Genomic DNA, 6923 nt, shown 5'->3' on the forward strand with positions numbered 1-6923 from the left:
ATGTTGATTAAAAAAAGTATGTTCATTGCATGGATATAGTGGCAATCAGGTTATTCTGTGCAGGTAGGTGATAGGCTATATAGTCTAAATAAGATTTAGATATCTAGGGAGATTTCTAAGCTAGTTATTTTCTACTTAACCACTCAAGCAAGTCATTGAGAAGTTGAAATGAGAATAGAAAGACAGTCAAGGAGAGAAGCGAAACATCGGTATGATGGCGCAGGATGCCATTTTTTAGGTCATATAAAGCCCTCCCCAGATGGCAGTGGAGAATTCTCTTCAAAAGGCTTTACATTTTTTTTTACAAAGCTATTTAATTGAGAACAAACTGTCATTGAATGAGAGGAGACCATGAAGAGACCGTGACCGTGGGCTGAGGTGGGACGCAGTCTTCTTCTTCTGCCGCTTCACGCTACGCTCAGGGCAACAGACAGACAGACGGGGTAACAAGGCGGGGTAGGGCTGCGGTGTACGGCCCCAGTGGGCCCTAGTCTATGTGGTCCCTGGTCTCCTCCATCCCTCTGAGTGACAGGAGAGGCCCCATAGCTAACAGGCCCGGACAATACCCTTTCACTGGCCTTCACAGCAGATACAGTCCAAATGCATCCGACTGTTAAGTGTGAAGAAGGGAGAAGCTACATTTACAGAAACTCGGTTTGAGGTTTTCAACAGTCTGTAGAATCAGTAGAAGTTGATCTCTGGTGTGCAGACCGTTGGATCCCAACATAACATTAGATGGTGATTATCAGACCGGTGGATCCCAACATAACATTAGATGGTGATTATCAGACCGGTGGATCCCAACATAACATTAGATGGTGATTATCAGACCGGTGGATCCCAACATAACATTAGATGGTGATTATCAGACCGGTGGATCCCAACATAACATTAGATGGTGATTATCAGACCGGTGGATCACAACATAACATTAGATGGTGATTATCAGACCGGTGGATCCCAACATAACATTAGATGGTGATTATCAGACCGGTGGATCACAACATAGCATTCAACATATGGTGATTATCAGACCGTTGGGTCACAACATAACATTAGATGGTGATTATCAGACCGTTGGGTCACAACATAACATTAGATGGTGATTATCAGACCATTGGATCACAACATAGCATTAGATGGTGATTATCAGACCATTGGATCACAACATAGCATTAGATGGTGATTATCAGACCATTGGATAACAACATAGCATTCAACATATGGTGATTATCAGACCGTTGGGTCACAACATAACATTAGATGGTGAATATTATAAACAGGGTGGTTCGAGCCCTGAATGCTGATTGGCTGACAGCCGTGGTATATCAGACTGTATACCATGGGTATGACAAAACATTTATTTTTACTGCTCTAATTACGTTGGTAACCAGTTTATAATAGTAATAAGGCACCTCTGGGGTTTGTGGTATATGGCAAATATACCACGGCTAAGGGCTGTATCCAGGCACTCCGCGCTGCGTCGTGCTTAAGAACAGCCCTTAGCCGTGGTATATTGGCCATATACCACACCCCCTCGGGCCTTATTGCTTAATTAGACCATTGGGTCACAGCATTAGACGGTGATTATCAGACCGTTGGGTCACAACATAGCATTAGATGGTGATTATCGGATGTTTGCAAATGCAGTCATGCAACGTTTAGTTTCCTTCAGAGCAGCAGAGAATTTGCTCAAGGTTGAATCATTCATTCCAAATGGATCAAATGTGTGTCTGTGTAGTTACATAGGTATAGAGGCAATGTAGGTATGCAACCAAACGTAGGTATGCAACCAAACGTAGGTATGTAACCAAACGTAGGTATGCAACCAAACGTAGGTATGCAACCAAACGTAGGTATGCAACCAAACGTAGGTATGTAACCAAACGTAGGTATGTAACCAAACGTAGGTATGTAACCAAACGTAGGTATGTAACCAAACGTAGGTATGTAACCAAACGTAGGTATGCAACCAAATGTAGGTATGCAACCAAACGTTGGTATGTAACCAAACGTAGGTATGCAACCAAACGTAGGTATGTAACCAAACGTAGGTATGTAACCAAACGTAGGTATGCAACCAAATGTAGGTATGCAACCAAACGTTGGTATGTAACCAAACGTAGGTATGCAACCAAACGTAGGTATGCAACCAAACGTTGGTATGCAACCAAACGTAGGTATGTAACCAAACGTAGGTATGCAACCAAACATAGGTATGCAACCAAACGTAGGTATGTAACCAAATGTAGGTATGTAACCAAACGTAGGTATGCAACCAAATGTAGGTATGCAACCAAACGTTGGTATGCAACCAAACGTAGGTATGTAACCAAACGTAGGTATGCAACCAAACATAGGTATGCAACCAAACGTAGGTATGTAACCAAACGTAGGTATGCAACCAAACGTAGGTATGCAACCAAACGTAGGTATGTAACCAAACGTTGGTATGCAACCAAACGTAGGTGTTACCAACTGTGATAGAGTCATATTTGAACATAGAGTCAACAACCTGTTTATGTAACTAACAATAGAGGCCCTCACACTTTGTGGGTGGATTGAAGCAAAACTACAGCATGTGATTATTTGTATTTCATATCATGTGAACACTTAATCTTCAAAGTCGTTTATGCAATCAGCTCATTAGAACAGAAGGCAGAATCAATACAGCATCAAAAAAGACAAAACCAGATTTCACTGCAGGTTATTATTTGCAAAACAAAGTGTCCTATTTTTCTTTTTAAAACTAGTCTTCGTTGGACGGTCAAACCAGAAAGCGTAGATTATAAATTCCCACATCAACAAAGATGAATGCTCATTGTAAAGTGGACAATAACGGCTCGCGAGAGGAACACTGGATTCGCTCATCTCATTGCACCACTTTGGGACGATAGACAAAAGCCTAAAAACAGAGAGTGCCGTGAGTGATAGAACCAAAGCAGCTACTCCAAGTTAAGAACAGCTCATAGGATTCTGTCCCATCTCAATACACCATCAATCATTTCAGATCTGGAGTCAAAAAAAAAGAAACGCAAATGTTGGTCAAACTCATCAATCACGATCCAGGCTTTTTGGGGCTATTTTTTGTGTGTAATTCTGAACACTTTATGTGGGGTATCAATCCACTCAGTCCTATATAGTGTTTTACATGAGAATGTATATATTTTTTTATCAGATAGTGGTCGAAAGAGGAAAACAATGGTACAGATGTGGTTCAATGCATTGGCACTTTGCATGAGTCACTATTTCTTCAAAAATAATTGAAATTGTAAAAACGTTTGGTGTTGTTTACACCTGTATTTGTTTGATTTACAACTGCACATCACCCACATTTATTTAATTTGTTTACTGAAATTAAAGATTTTTCACTTCATTGTTCGAAAATGGCCTGGACTAAATTATTCAAAATTCTAATTAATTTGGTTGGAGGTAATGATTCTCGTTTATTGTGTAATTTATCTTACCTGTGGTAAGCTGCAGGTGCCTATATGTGAAAATAGCCAGTCAACCTGTTTTGAAAAGAAAACACAGAACATTACGCTCCATTGTACAGAGTGCCAATATATTTGACTGCCTCTGTATGACATTGGGACATGACATGACGGCAGGTTGTGAATGCTACATATGAGCTTTATGTAGTCTGTAGTATGTAGTTGTCATGGAGACAACCTGGCGGCTGCATGCAGGGGAGGTTCCATGGAATCCTTTGGCCAAGTGTCACTTGTTTCAAGCAGTGGCGGTCGGTGACATTTAAGATGAGGGAGGACGATACAAAATGTTATGGGCATGGCCTTATTTCCATTACAGCATATTGGATGACTGTCATTCATATTCCATTCACCCAGCTCAATGTAACATCGATAGGTTTAGGCTACTACATGATAGTAGAATTTCCCTATACAAATCATGAGGTTGCTACAACCTAGCCTATGAAAGAAAGTTTCCAACGTAGGTGCACAGGTCGAGAGAAATATTTGAGTAATCAAGGGGTGTGCTCGTAAATTCACTCTGGCTATCTACTCCGATTTCAAAGCACTCTAGTCTGTGTGCCAGAGCGCAGAATAACTGATGCATTTATGAATGCGCAAAACACCCGTTGAATATGAAAGATGTCAGTAAACGTTGGCAAAAAAACATAATTACATTGTTGCCAGCAGCACAGTTACAGTCACTAACGCTCTGGATAACATGAAAACAGCCTAACCAGCTCTGCTAGGGTGAGTAAAATGGTCAGAGTGAGGTGTTCTTTCGATTTGTGTCTGGAAGTAGCTAGCCAACTCTAACCAGTTCGTTTGGGTGCTTGACTGCTGTTGTGAGGTCAGAACGCTTGGATCAATCCTACTGAACACTCCGAAAGCGACACGCTCTGAATTTACAAACGGACAATCTGACAAGTCTCTGAATTTACGAACGCCCAGAGCGCACTATGACCGCACCCTGGCACTCCAAAGTGAATTTACCGACACCCAAGGTGACAGACAGCGACACATTCAATACCGCCTTGCACGCTGTTGCCTGCATCTAGCTGATCCAGGGTGTATTCATTAGTCCAACAGTTGCAAACAAGTTTCTATTGGACAAATTCAGGTATGTTTATCCCAGTTTTGTTCCGTTTAAGAAACCTTTTTTTCAACAGAATCGGCGGAATGAATACACCCCTGATCACTTTCATAACAGCCACATAAAAACAGCTCGTTGTATATATATATATAATTCTTTCTCGCAACTATCTACACGTTCTCCTCTCACCTTTTCCTTTAGCTTGTGGACTTAAGTGCACAATACATCAGGTGTCTGTGACCAGGCGAAAAAAACTTTCCAAGCCAAACCATCATATCATTAAATTTTTTTACATTTTAGTCATTCAGCAGACGCTCTTATCCAGAGCGACTTACAGTTAAGTGAGTGCATACATTTTTCATACTGGCCCCCCGTGGGAATCGAACCCACAACCATGGCGTTGCAAGCGCCATGCTCTATCAACTGAGCTACAGGAGGGCCTATATAGTTGTCACGTCATAGATAATCACCATAGTTACTAGAACTAACGCCTTAGTAAACCTGCTACAATCATGCAGTACAGCGTAGAGTCAGGAAGCAGGAAGTTTAGCAGACACACCGGCAGGCCCCAGTGGAAATAAATTAATAAAACCAAAAGCTTACCTTGACTTGGAAGAGTTCCAGTGTTGGATAGCCATAGCCAGCTAGCTAGCATAGCATCCCTCTCTGTTTGAGCCGGGTGTTTGAGTAGGCTAAACTAGCTAGCTGCATTTGATGCTAGCTAAGTAAGTGAAGCTTCTCTTTAATTTTGGAAGAAATTAATTTGTTCAAAACTGTTCAACTATTGTCTTTCTCTCTCTTTGAGTCAACTACTCACCACATTGTATGCACTGCAGTGCTAGCTAGCTGTAGCTTATGCTTTCAGTACTAGATTCATTCTCTGATCCTTTGATTGGGTGGACAACATGTCAGTTCATGCTGCAAGAGCTCTGATAGGTTGGAGGACATCCTCCGGGAGTAGTCATTGGAATTACTGTGTAAGTCTATGGAAGGGGGTGAGAACCATGAGGCTCCTAGGTTTTGTATTGAAGTCAATGTACCCAGAGGAGGACAGAAGCTAGCTGTCCTCCGGCTACACCATGGTGCTGCCCTACAGAGTGCTGTTGAGGCTACTGTAGACCTTCATTGCAAAACAGTGTGTTTTAATCAACTATTTGGTCATGTGAATATATTTAGTATAGTTCTATCTAAAAAGGATAACTTATTTAATGTTTCACTATTTTTATTTTTATGAAATTATCTGAGGATTGTCCTTCCCTTCCTCCTCTGAGGAGCCTCCACTGTTTCACAGCCATGTATTTTATGTTGTTTTGTATAAACAGCGGCATCACGCAGCACCTTTATCGTGCACGGTGCAATAGCGCTGATTATTCCTCCCTTCCAAAGTCCCTCCATCTGTCCCTGTTTATCTGGCCTGGGCCTCTTTCCTCCTCCCCCCTGACAGAGCCTTCACCTAGCAGGGGGGCATTGGCCTCACACCCACCCTCTGATTGAGCCCCTCCACACCAAAACTACTCTTCTATAGCTTTTTGATAGGCTTTCAATCCCCACGCCACTGACAAGGTTTTCTTTGGGAGGAGTAGGAGTTGGGGCTTTTTCGGTGTTGGGGCGAGGGGATTACTGTGGAGATTTGGGGGGGGTGCAGAGGTGATTTTGGGGTGGAGGGAGGGAGGAGGGATAGAGGGAGGGTGGAAAGGAAAAACTAGAGCAGATGGGTCTGATTGTACTCTCTAGGAGCGAGACATCTGCAGGAGAAGCATACTGGTGGTCTGAGCTCAGGCAATTAAGAGAGGAAGGGGGAGAGAGAAAAAAGGGAGGAGGAGAGGAGAAGACAGTCTTGCATAGAGATGAAGTGAGGCTCACATTACAATGAGGAGCGTGACAATAGTGGGAGCCGGTGAGGAGGACGAGGACTCAGCTGGGGGGAGAAGATTAATGTACGAGAGAGAGAGAGCGAGAGAGAGAGAGTAGAGAGAGAGAGAGAGAGAGAGAGAGAGAGAGAGAGAGAGAGATGGAGGAGGGAAAGAGAGAGAGAGAGAGAGAGAGAGAGAGAGAGAGAGAGAGAGAGAGAGAGAGAGAGAGAGAGAGAGAGAGAGAGAGAGAGAGAGAGGAGAGAGAGTGAGAGAGAGGGAGAGAGAGAGAGAGAGAGAGAGAGAGAGAGAGAGAGAGAGAGAGAGAGAGAGAGAGAGAGAGAGAGAGAGAGAGAGAGAGAGAGAGAGAGACAAGGGAGAGAGAGAGAGAGAGAGAGAGAGATGGGAGGAGGGAAAGAGAGAGAGAGAGAGAGAGAGAGAGAGAGAGAGAGAGAGGGTGGGGAGAGAGAGAGAGAGAGAGAGAGAGAGAGAGAGAGAGAGAGAGAGAGA

The sequence above is a fragment of the Coregonus clupeaformis genome, chromosome 3, assembly GCF_020615455.1.
Source record: "Coregonus clupeaformis isolate EN_2021a chromosome 3, ASM2061545v1, whole genome shotgun sequence".
NCBI classification, from domain to species: domain Eukaryota; kingdom Metazoa; phylum Chordata; class Actinopteri; order Salmoniformes; family Salmonidae; genus Coregonus; species Coregonus clupeaformis.